The 12,181-nt window shown below is 40.7% G+C and overlaps 1 non-coding gene across 1 annotated transcript; it reads right to left on the bottom strand.

Moving 5' to 3' along the window:
- Positions 1-2,984: 2,984 nt before the first annotated feature.
- LOC125589408 lies at positions 2,985-3,091 on the bottom strand. The gene has a single exon (XR_007325601.1). It is a non-coding gene; the product is annotated as a small nucleolar RNA R71 (small nucleolar RNA).
- Between the last annotated feature and the right edge of the window lie 9,090 nt (positions 3,092-12,181).

Raw genomic sequence — 12,181 nt, forward strand, 5'->3', positions numbered from 1 at the left:
ATTTGGTTCCAGAATCAAATATTTTAATGTTAAAATCTGAAAAATCTTTACTGGATTTTTTTGCTTTGTTCTTTTCTTGAACAGGTACCATGTTCCTTGTTCTTTCTTGAATGCAGAAGGAGATAACACACTAGTTTTGTTCGAGGAAATGGGAGGAAACCCATCGCTTGTAAGTTTCCAAACAACTAGAGGTGGAAGTGTATGTGCAAACGTCTACGAGAAAAAAATTATTGAGCTTTCATGCGATAGAAAACCTATTTCTGCCATCAAATTTGCATCATTTGGTAACCCAGATGGCAATTGTGGATCTTTTGAAAAAGGAACTTGTGAATCAAGTAAAAACACGGTTGATATTCTCACACAAGAATGTGTTGGAAAAGAGAAGTGTTCCATTGATGTTTCTACGGAAAAGTTTGGAGCACCAGATTGCAGTGGTGCTACTAGAAGGCTCGCCGTCGAAGCTATCTGCTAAATGTTTTTCTAGATTTATGTTTTTTATTATATTTCCAAATTATGCTATATTTTTCCTGAAGATTTAAATATTTTTAATAATTTATTGGTGGTTGCTTTATTCAATAAAAGAACACATTCTTATATATATTTTACACAGTCATCTTTTTTCACAAAACAATCATGGTCATTTTTCTTCTCCACCATTCTCACTCTCTCTAGAAAATTGAAAAATTGTTCCCTTCAATATTTATTGTTTTTCTATTTAATATATATGATATTCCGTGTTTTTAACGGTTTTAAACTCGTTTTGGAGCAATTAAATGGTCGGTTTTAATTAATGTTTTGGTCTATTTGATGCGTTTTGGTGTTCTTAAGTGTAATATGCAGGTTACTAGATAGCTTGAAAGAAAAGAACGCATTCGGGATTTATTCAGAAGCAAGATGGACCGAACAATGGACCGAACGAGAAGTATTGATCGCACAGAGCCACAGATCGACCGATCCGGTCCATGTGGATCGACCGATCCACGGTTTCAGCCACAGATCGACCGATCCGGTCTATGTGGATCGACCGATCTCAGGCTCTACGGGCTCCACACGCACAAACGAGCTTTTCACTCCTTTTTACCCACTCTCCTCAATAATTCACAGGAGAACTCGACTTTGGAGACTCAGAAAAGACCAGGGGGCGACCAAGGAGGAGATTTACAAGTTCTAGAGAGAGATTTGAGTGTTTTGTACTTGTTTTGGTGTGATTTGTGAAGATTTGTAAAGGAGTTCATCTCAAAACCATTTGGAGAAGATCTTCTGAACCTTTACTCTGTTTTAATACAATCTTATCATGTTTTCTTCATCAAAATCGTTTTGTTCTTGCTTAGTTATGTGTGAGTAGTCATCTAGTTGGGTTTAGGGGTTCTCATAGGGGATTTCTTGATGTTTTGATCCATAAAACGTGTGTAGACTAAGGGATTACGTTTTGGTTCTTCATCTAATGGATTTCTTACTGCTTGAACTGAATTGATCACTTAGTTCATGATTTAGATTGTTTGATGCACCGAAAGTGATTGTTTGAACTTCCGAAAATACTTTAGATGAGCAAAGTGTCCTTAACCCTCGGAAGTTGATGTTATTGCGCTTTGTGAACATATTGAACCTGTTCTTAATGCTTGTTTAGAAATTGAAACTCAGCGGAAGTTAGTGTGGAGATTTCTATAACATAGAGAATTAGCGCTACGGAAGTAGGTTAATTCTAATATCGTGTTTGAGTTCTAGACGGTTCTTAATATATCCCTGTGTCTTCCATTAATTGTATCTTGATTAAAAAGAAATCCCTGAGAATTCCCAATGCCCAACGTTTGTTTTAAAATAGTTTTCAAATCGTTTAAATCATCTTTTTACAACTTGTTTATGCTTTGTGACACCTAAGAAAATTAAATAAAACCATCAAAAATATCTTGATTCGCTGTAGCTATTAACTTGTCTGCAACTCTACGTGTGATCATCGGTCCCTGTGGATTCGATCATTACTACTGCGTACTTTACTGTGCACTTGCATTAGAAATCAAAATCGTTTTCAAATCATCTTTTTATGCTTTGTGACACCTAAGAAAATTAAATAAAAACCATCAAAAATATATCTTGATTCGCTGTAGCTATTAACTTGTCTGCAACTCTACGTGTGATCATCGGTCCCTGTGGATTCGATCCCGCATTACTACTGCGTACTTTACTGTGCACTTGCAGTTAGATAATCGGGTTAAAACTCGAGACATCAAGTTTTTGGCGCCGTTGCCGGGGACCATTTGGTCACCCTAGAGTTAATGATCAGTTTAAGACTATAGCATTTTTTTTATTTTGTCTAATGTTTCTGTCTTTCTCTTTTTGTTTGTGTTTTCAGGTGAATGAGCGGATTTCATACTAGAAGCAAAGGATCATCGAATTTAATACCTTTGGAGTTAGAGCTCGGCCGCCTAGAGAGACAAGTGAAAAAGAAAAGACTTGAGTCCGCTGAAGAGGTTGAAATGGCTGAACACCAAGAAGACCAATTTCAGGACAACCCGCAAAATCCAATTCCTGTAAATGAACGAGAAGGCAACAATGCTGGTGATAATCAGCAGGCTGGTGTAGCTGCAAGACAACAGGCTGGAGACTATGGCATGCCTAGGATGACGCTTGCACATTATGATACACCAGATGCATTCTATGCCGATCGTTCTGGGATTCGCCCACCTCCCATTGAGAGAAGAGACTTTGAGATCAAGACTGGTCTCATTAATTTGGTGGAGAAAAATCCGTTTCATGGAAACCCGTCTGAGGACCCGATGTATCACTTGGAGCATTTTGAGCGAGTCTGTGACACCAGCAGACATAATGGAGTTCCTCAAGGCGCTTTGAAATGCAGGTTGTTCCCGTTTTCCTTAGCTGATAAAGCTATCAGATGGTTAAAGTCCATCCCTCCAGGATCTCTTACTACATGGGAAGAGACAAGAGCTGCTTTTCTACAGCATTTCTTCACCAAGTCAAGGTCCACATATCTGAGAAGCAGAATTGGAAGCTTTCAGCAACTTGATTCAGAAAGCTTTCATGAGGCTTGGGAGCGTTTCAAGGAGTACACACAGGACTGCCCTCACCATGGCTACACTGATGTGAGTTTGCTGAACATTTTCTATAATGGAGTTCATGAAGAGAGTCAAGATGCCATGGACACAGCAAGTAATGGTGATTTCATGACCAAGACTGTTGAAGAAGCTTACACCTTGTTGAACAACCTGTCATCCAGCAAAGCAAACCGCAAGTCAAGGTTTGATACCAGCCAGAAGGGTGTTGGTTATGAATCCAAGAAGATAGATGAGCTGAATGCCAAGATTGAGATGCTTCTCAAGAGAGATCAGAAATCTGTGAAATTTGTGGAGGAGCAAGGCTATCGTTCCTCACAAGAAGCTGTTGGTGATGATTCAAGTGATATGCAGGCTGATGTGAACTACATTGGTGGTCAAGGAAACTACAACAGAGGCTACAATCAGAACCTTGGGTGGAATCAAAATCAGCAAAATAATCTGTCTTACCGGAGCAACAATGTGGAGAATCCACAACATCAGTCCTACCCTCAGGCAGGAAACAGGCAGAACCAGAATCAGAACCAGAGTGTGTTCAACCAAGGATTTCAGAACAGAAATCAATATCAGGGGAACAACTCGGGCAACTCAGGATTTCAGCAAAGGCAGCAGTACAACAACTATCAGAATCAAGGAAATGCCTCTTCGTCACAGCCTTCTCAGGATAACGAAATTAAGAAGATGCTGCAAATGGTGCTAGAAGGTCAGAAGAATAGCACTGCAGAGATAAACACCAAGGTGGATAACATGTATGGAGAGCTTAATGGGAAGTTCGAAGCTTTGAACACCCATTTGAAAGTTTTGGAAAAGCAAGTTGCTCAAACCGCCTCCAGCAGCAGAACAGCACCTGGATTTCTACCAGGGAAGTCAGAGACGAATCCAAAGGAGTTTGTGAATGCTATAACACTTAGGAGTGGAAAAACGATTGAGGAATCGAAAGAGAAAGAGATCGACCGATCTCAAGAACAGATCGACCGATCCAAGGGGAAGGAGATCGACCGATCCAAGGGGAAGGAGATCGACCGATCCGGTCGACCGATCCGGTCCTGGATCGACCGATCCCGTGTCGACGAGCCAAATTCCTCTGAACCTGAAGAGGTGTATGTGGCGCCTCCTGCTTATGTTCCTAAGGCTCCATACCCATCCAGACCAAGGCAGAAGATCAAAGAACGTGAGTACGAGAAGCTAAAGAACCTTGTTGGGGAGTTACATGTGAGATTGCCATTTGTTGAAGCGGTGAAGATGGTACCTTCTCTTAAAAGGTACATGAAGGAGATTCTTACCGATAAGATGAGCCTAGAGCGGGGTGTGTTGATGCTCAATGAGGAGTGTAGCGCAGTTCTACAAAATGTCATGCCTAAAAAGCGTGAAGATCCCGGAGCATTTGTTCTACCATGCCGCATTGGATCACTTACTTTTGAGAAGAGTCTCTGCGATCTGGGTTCAGGAGTGAGCCTAATGCCTTTCTCTGTCTCTGAGAGGCTAGGCATGACGAACTACAAACCTACAAGGATCTCCTTGGTCCTTGCTGACCGATCAGTGCGAAGACCAGTCGGTGTACTAGAGAACATCCCTGTTGGTGTTGGAAAGGGATACGTGCTTACCGATTTTGTAGTTCTGGAGCTGGAAGAGGAACCTAAAGATCCTCTCATTTTGGGCAGACCATTTTTAGCTACTGCTGGAGCCATGATTGATGTACAGAATGGGCATATAGACTTACGTCTAGGAGACATGGCGATGAGATACAATGTGGAGAAGGTGCTGAAAAATCCGACTATTGATGGACAGACTTTCTGGGTTGATACATTGACTGAACTGGTGGAGGAAATGGATGAAGAGTTGCACACTGATGATCCTCTACAAGTCGCATTGACCCAAAGGGAGAGTGAGTTCGGGTTCATGAACCAAGAAGTGGTTGGATTTTCTGAGATTTTGGATTCAGCCTCACCGATTGAGAAGCATGTCGCCTATGTCAGCCTTGAAGACTCAGGCACCGATAAAACCGTCAAACCGTCATCCTCCCAACCAGATTGGAGTGAGGAGAATGCTCCAAAGGTGGAACTTAAAGCCCTCCCAGCTGGGCTGAGGTATGCATTCTTGGGACCGAATTCCACATATCCTGTTATTATTTGTGCTAACCTGAATAATGTGGAGACCGCTTTGCTTCTTTCAAAATTGCGAAAGTATAGAAAAGCATTGGGGTACTCTTTGGATGATATTACAGGTATTTCTCCAGATCTTTGCATGCACAAGATTCACTTGGAGGATGAGTCAAAGACGTCCATAGAGCACCAGCGAAGACTGAATCCCAAACTGATGGAAGTTGTGAAAAAGGAGATTCTAAAGCTGTTGAGTGCAGGGGTGATCTACCCAATTTCAGACAGCACTTGGGTGAGCCCGGTTCATGTGGTTCCTAAGAAGGGTGGCATCACTGTCATCACAAATGAGAAGGATGAGCTGATTCCTACCAGAACAGTCACAGGGCATAGGATGTGCATTGACTACAGGAAGCTAAACTCAGCCACAAGGAAGGACCACTTCCCACTTCCTTTCATTGACCAGATGCTGGAAAGACTAGCCAACCACCCCTACTACTGTTTTCTCGATGGCTACTCCGGGTTCTTTCAGATACCCATTCATCCAGACGACCAAGAGAAGACAACATTCACCTGCCCATACGGTACTTTTGCCTACAGGAGAATGCCTTTCGGATTGTGCAATGCTCCTGCCACTTTCCAGAGATGCATGATGTCGATCTTTACTGATCTTATTGAGGACATTATGGAGGTTTTTATGGACGATTTCTCAGTCTACGGTTCTTCATTTAGCGACTGCCTTGCTAATCTGTGCAAGGTGCTGGAAAGATGTGAGGAGAAGAACTTGGTGTTAAATTGGGAGAAGTGTCATTTCATGGTGAAAGATGGCATTGTTTTGGGTCACAGGATATCAGAGCAGGGTATCGAGGTTGACAAAGCAAAGATTGAAGTTATGACCAGCCTACAGCCTCCCAGGACAGTGAGGGATATTCGGAGTTTTCTGGGACATGCCGGTTTCTACAGGAGGTTTATCAAAGACTTCTCTATGATAGCGAGGCCACTCACCCGTCTGCTGTGCAAAGAAGCGAAGTTTGTTTTTGATGCTGACTGCCTCGCTGCGTTTCAGATTCTCAAGAAGTCTCTAGTCAGTGCTCCCATTGTGCAGCCACCAGATTGGGACTTGCCATTTGAAATAATGTGTGACGCAAGTGATTACGCGATTGGAGCTGTTTTGGGGCAGAGAAAAGACAAGAAACTCCATGTGATCTATTATGCCAGCCGAACGCTTGATGATGCTCAAATCAAGTATGCTACCACTGAGAAGGAGTTGCTGGCAGTAGTTTATGCTTTCGAGAAGTTCAGGTCCTATTTGGTGGGCTCGAAAGTAATTGTGCACACAGATCATGCAGCCTTGAAGTACCTGATGACGAAAAAAGATGCTAAACCGAGACTCTTAAGGTGGATCTTACTCCTACAGGAGTTTGATATTGAGATCAGAGACAAGAGAGGAGCAGAAAATGGAGTGGCAGATCATCTTTCCCGAATGAGAGTGGAAGCTGAAACACCACTGGATGATACATTACCCGAGGAGAATGTCTATGTGATCACCTTGCTGGAGGATGAGTATTTGGATCAGGCTGATTGCTGTGTCATGAGACAAATTCAGGATGATCTCCCATGGTTTGCAGACTTTGCAAACTACCTATGTGCTGGAATTGAACCACCGAACCTGAAGGGGTATGAGAGGAAGAAGTTCATGAGAGATGTGAACCACTATTACTGGGATGATCCCTTCCTCTACAAGAGATGCTCAGATGGTTTATTCAGGAGATGCGTTCTGGAGAATGAGATGCAAGGGATTCTTTTCCACTGCCACAGCTCAGAATACGCAGGCCATTTTGCAACATTCAAGACGGTTTCTAAGGTCCTGCAGGCTGGTTACTGGTGGCCTACACTTTTCAGAGACGCCCATGAGTTTGTCTCAAAGTGTGATGCATGTCAGCGGAAGGGTAACATCAGTAAGAGAAATGAGATGCCCCAAAATTTCATCCTTGAAGTTGAAGTTTTTGATGTATGGGGAATTGATTTTATGGGCCCTTTCCCATCTTCTTATGGAAATGAGTACATCTTGGTTGCGGTTGATTATGTCTCCAAGTGGGTGGAAGCAGTAGCCAGCAAGACAAATGACTCTAGTGTTGTCAAGAAAATGTTCAAGACAGTCATTTTTCCAAGATTCGGAATCCCGAGAGTGGTTATTAGTGATGGAGGCTCTCACTTCATCAACAAGACGTTCGATAAACTGCTGAAGAAACATGGAGTAAAGCATAAGGTAGCTACACCTTATCATCCTCAGACAAGTGGGCAGGTTGAAATATCGAACCGAGAAATCAAGGGAATTTTGGAGAAGGCTGTAGGCAAAACAAGGAAAGACTGGGCTGTGAAGCTTGATGACGCCTTATGGGCGTATAGAACCGCCTACAAGACTCCCTTGGGCACCACTCCTTTTAATCTGGTCTATGGAAAGTCTTGTCACCTACCTGTGGAATTGGAGTACAGTGGTTTTTGGGCAACGAAGTTGATGAACTTCGACATTAAAACCGCTGCAGAAAGGAGGATGGTTCAGTTGAACGAGCTGGACGAGATTCGGTTGAACGCCTATGAGAACACCAAAATCTACAAGGAAAGAACTAAGGCATGGCATGACAGAAAGATAATCCCGAGAGACTTCGCTGCTGGAGACAAAGTCCTTCTGTTCAACTCTAGACTCAAGCTATTTCCTGGAAAGCTTAAGTCTCGTTGGTCCGGACCTTTCACCATCACAGAGGTTAGACCTTATGGAGCTGTTGTCTTGGAAGACAATGGGAGGAAATTCACCGTCAATGGGCAGAGGCTAAAACCTTACTTCACAGATGCAAAACCCGAAGAAGGAACCAACATTCCTTTATCGGAACCCGATCTCGCCTAAGGACAACAAAATAGTCAGGCTCGCGACTTTAAACAAGCGCTGACTGGGAGGCAACCCACATGGTTTGATTTTCTTTCTCTTTTTGTGATTATGTTTTCTTGTGTGAATTGATTTTTGGTTGTGTTTTTAGATGATTTTCAGTCATGTATCACGATCGGGCAGAGATCGATCGATCTGACGCCTATGGATCGGTCGATCTAAGGCGCCCACGACACCGCTGCTGGACCTGAGGCAGCGAGGGACTCAGATGATGATGGAGCCTTGGAGAGGCGCTCCAAGAGGCGCACTGACCACAACGCCTGATCGGTAATCTCTCTTGGAATTATTTTCACACCGAGACGGTGTGAAGTAAGTCTGGGGGAGGATGCTACTTATGTACCATATTGCTTTTATTTCTTTTATTTTCTTTGTGTTTTAAAAACTCTCTACGTATTTTTCTCCGACCCTGTGATGATTAATAGACTATTTCCTTGTGTGTTGTGCATTACATTTCATATTGACCATTTTTCAGGACTGTTAGCGCAGACAAACCGAGGAACCACTTGACCAAGCAACCTCTCCTTAAATCTTTTATCAAGTCTCGGTGAATTGTAATCGACTCAACTATTTTTGACCATTAATGAATTTAATTTCTTTTGACCAGGAATCAACATCAGGAAACGGTACACCATATACACATTCAGGATTTTCTTTACCACATTTTACCACTCTTTAATAATCCTGAATGGCCAGACTCATCAATAGTTTGGTACCTCACCTACACCTTACCCTTTTATTTCATCTCCATGCATTCTTACACACTGATCATATGTGCATACATGTGCAAAAACAATGGAGAGATTAGGGTAGACATGGTTCATCCGACTGCTTAGGTAGGATCGGAACATTTAGGTGGTTAGACACGGACCTGTGTGTCTAGAGGTGTAAATAGAAAAATTGGGTGTTGTAAGTGTGTGATTGCATCGCAGTGTATATATTCGATTTCGGTTTGTATAAGTTTTCGTTCTAAAAAAAAAAAAAAAAAAAAAAAAAAAAAATGAAAATGAAAAAAAAAAAAAAAAAAAAAAAAAAAAAAAAAAAAAAAAAAAAAAAAAAAAAAAAAAAAGTTCATGTTTATATCTCATTCAGTAGATTTGATTTAGACATTTTATTTTTATTTTGTGTACTAGAGATGATGCTTTGTTTTAATTTGGGGTTAGAGTTTGAGATTTGTTGGGTTTTGATCATTTGAGACTTGAGCAGTTCGAAAACATGGTTATCAATATACTCGGTCTCTCCAGCGATTTTGCATAATGTTTTGCATTTTTTTTGATATCGCTGATACCCACAAACACTTGAGCCTCACCTAATTAAACACTAAAACAGCCTCCCAAACACCGAGCCCGTTATACCTGATGGAGATATCTTTGGTGGAAAGGTCACGCACTTTTTAATGAATGTAAAGAGTTGATTACTTGAAACTGAGACTTGCAGGTCTGAAATATGGAAAGGTTTGCGCGGTCTTGGTGGGGATTTGGAATGAATGCCTTGACAGTCTCTGATTTAAGTGGTTAGCGAAATCACAAGGTAAGGTCTACTGAGGGTTAGTGAGCTCCCAAATTTTAATCCTCTTTACTTGAGGACAAGCAAAGATTCAAGTCTGGGGGAGTTGATATTCCGTGTTTTTAACGGTTTTAAACTCGTTTTGGAGCAATTAAATGGTCGGTTTTAATTAATGTTTTGGTCTATTTGATGCGTTTTGGTGTTCTTAAGTGTAATATGCAGGTTACTAGATAGCTTGAAAGAAAAGAACGCATTCGGGATTTATTCAGAAGCAAGATGGACCGAACAATGGACCGAATGAGAAGTATTGATCGCACAGAGCCACAGATCGACCGATCCGGTCCATGTGGATCGACCGATCCACGGTTTCAGCCACAGATCGACCGATCCGGTCATGTGGATCGACCGATCTCAGGCGCTACGGGCTCCACACGCACAAACGAGCTTTTCACTCCTTTTTACCCACTCCCCTCAATAATTCACAGAGAACTCGACTTTGGAGACTCAGAAAAGACCAGGGGCGACCAAGGAGGAGATTTACAAGTTCTAGAGAGAGATTTGAGTGTTTTGTACTTGTTTTGGTGTGATTTGTGAAGATTTGTAAAGGAGTTCATCTCAAAACCATTTGGAGAAGATCTTCTGAACCTTTACTCTGTTTTAATACAATCTTATCATGTTTTCTTCATCAAAATCGTTTTGTTCTTGCTTAGTTATGTGTGAGTAGTCATCTAGTTGGGTTTAGGGGTTCTCATAGGGGATTTCTTGATGTTTTGATCCATAAAACGTGTGTAGACTAAGGGATTACGTTTTGGTTCTTCATCTAATGGATTTCTTACTGCTTGAACTGAATTGATCACTTAGTTCATGATTTAGATTGTTTGATGCACCGAAAGTGATTGTTTGAACTTCCGAAAATACTTTAGATGAGCAAAGTGTCCTTAACCCTCGGAAGTTGATGTTATTGCGCTTTGTGAACATATTGAACCTGTTCTTAATGCTTGTTTAGAAATTGAAACTCAGCGGAAGTTAGTGTGGAGATTTCTATAACATAGAGAATTAGCGCTACGGAAGTAGGTTAATTCTAATATCGTGTTTGAGTTCTAGACGGTTCTTAATATATCCCTGTGTCTTCCATTAATTGTATCTTGATTAAAAAGAAATCCCTGAGAATTCCCAATGCCCAACGTTTGTTTTAAAATAGTTTTCAAATCGTTTAAATCATCTTTTTACAACTTGTTTATGCTTTGTGACACCTAAGAAAATTAAATAAAAACCATCAAAAATATATCTTGATTCGCTGTAGCTATTAACTTGTCTGCAACTCTACGTGTGATCATCGGTCCCTGTGGATTCGATCCCGCATTACTACTGCGTACTTTACTGTGCACTTGCAGTTAGATAATCGGGTTAAAACTCGAGAGAAGTTTTCAAATCGTTTAAATCATCTTTTTACATGCTTGTTTATGTTTTGTGACACCTAAGAAAATTAAATAAAAACCATCAAAAATATATCTTGATTCGCTGTAGCTATTAACTTGTCTGCAACTCTACGTGTGATCATCGGTCCCTGTGGATTCGATCCCGCATTACTACTGCGTACTTTACTGTGCACTTGCAGTTAGATAATCGGGTTAAAACTCGAGACATCAATATATAACACAGACTAAACTGCACTACCTCTGTTGATAAATAACTAATTTTAGTTTATTAAGATACACGAGTTCAAATCTTATTGTGACATTTTTTGTATTAAATAAAATCTTGACCGTACAACCAATCATACAAAATGATAGAGAAAATAAATATCAAATTGAAAGCATAACAGAGTGTTTTAGTTTAAGGAAAGTGTATATAAATACGTGAAGAATAGAAAACTATATCTTAAATTGTATATTACACTCTATATAAATAGTATAGTTCTCACTAGTCTAATGTATAGTTTTTAGTTTTTACTCGTTTATTCAATACTTTTTGGTCATCTTTGATTTCAGTAATATAGCCATTATATGTTATAACAATGATACAAACCCATCGATTCATAACAATGATACAACAACAAAACATACCTAATGTTTATTTACTCTGCAGCCACGTTTTTGTTCTACTTCATCAAATATAATAGAGCAATACAAATAACACACTGCAACTGAGTGAGAGGATATAAAGCTGATGGATTAATGAAGGAGAAGAATGAGGAGACGAATGAAAAGATATGATTTTCAGAAGATCTGGTGTCAGAGTTGATGGAGGAGGAAAAGAAACCACCACCACAGAAGGTGGAGAAGAAGAAGAAGAAGAAACAGTGGGATGAAGAGATATGGGTGGAGACAGCAGTGGAGAGAAAGTTGTGGCAACGATGAAACAACTAGTGCTGATTCATGGTGCTGATTTTACAGATGGAATAATAGCAAACATTGTATATTACATTTCACTTCTATTCTATATGTATACAATAGTATAGAACATAAAAATGTTCATTTTCTCCGATCGTTTTTACTAACTGACGGTGGCGTGTTTGTGACAGCAGCAAAGAAGAAGGTGCATCTCTCCATGCTCTTTGACGAACACGA

Source organism: Brassica napus, chromosome C6, assembly GCF_020379485.1.
Source record: "Brassica napus cultivar Da-Ae chromosome C6, Da-Ae, whole genome shotgun sequence".
Taxonomy (NCBI): Eukaryota; Viridiplantae; Streptophyta; class Magnoliopsida; order Brassicales; family Brassicaceae; genus Brassica; species Brassica napus.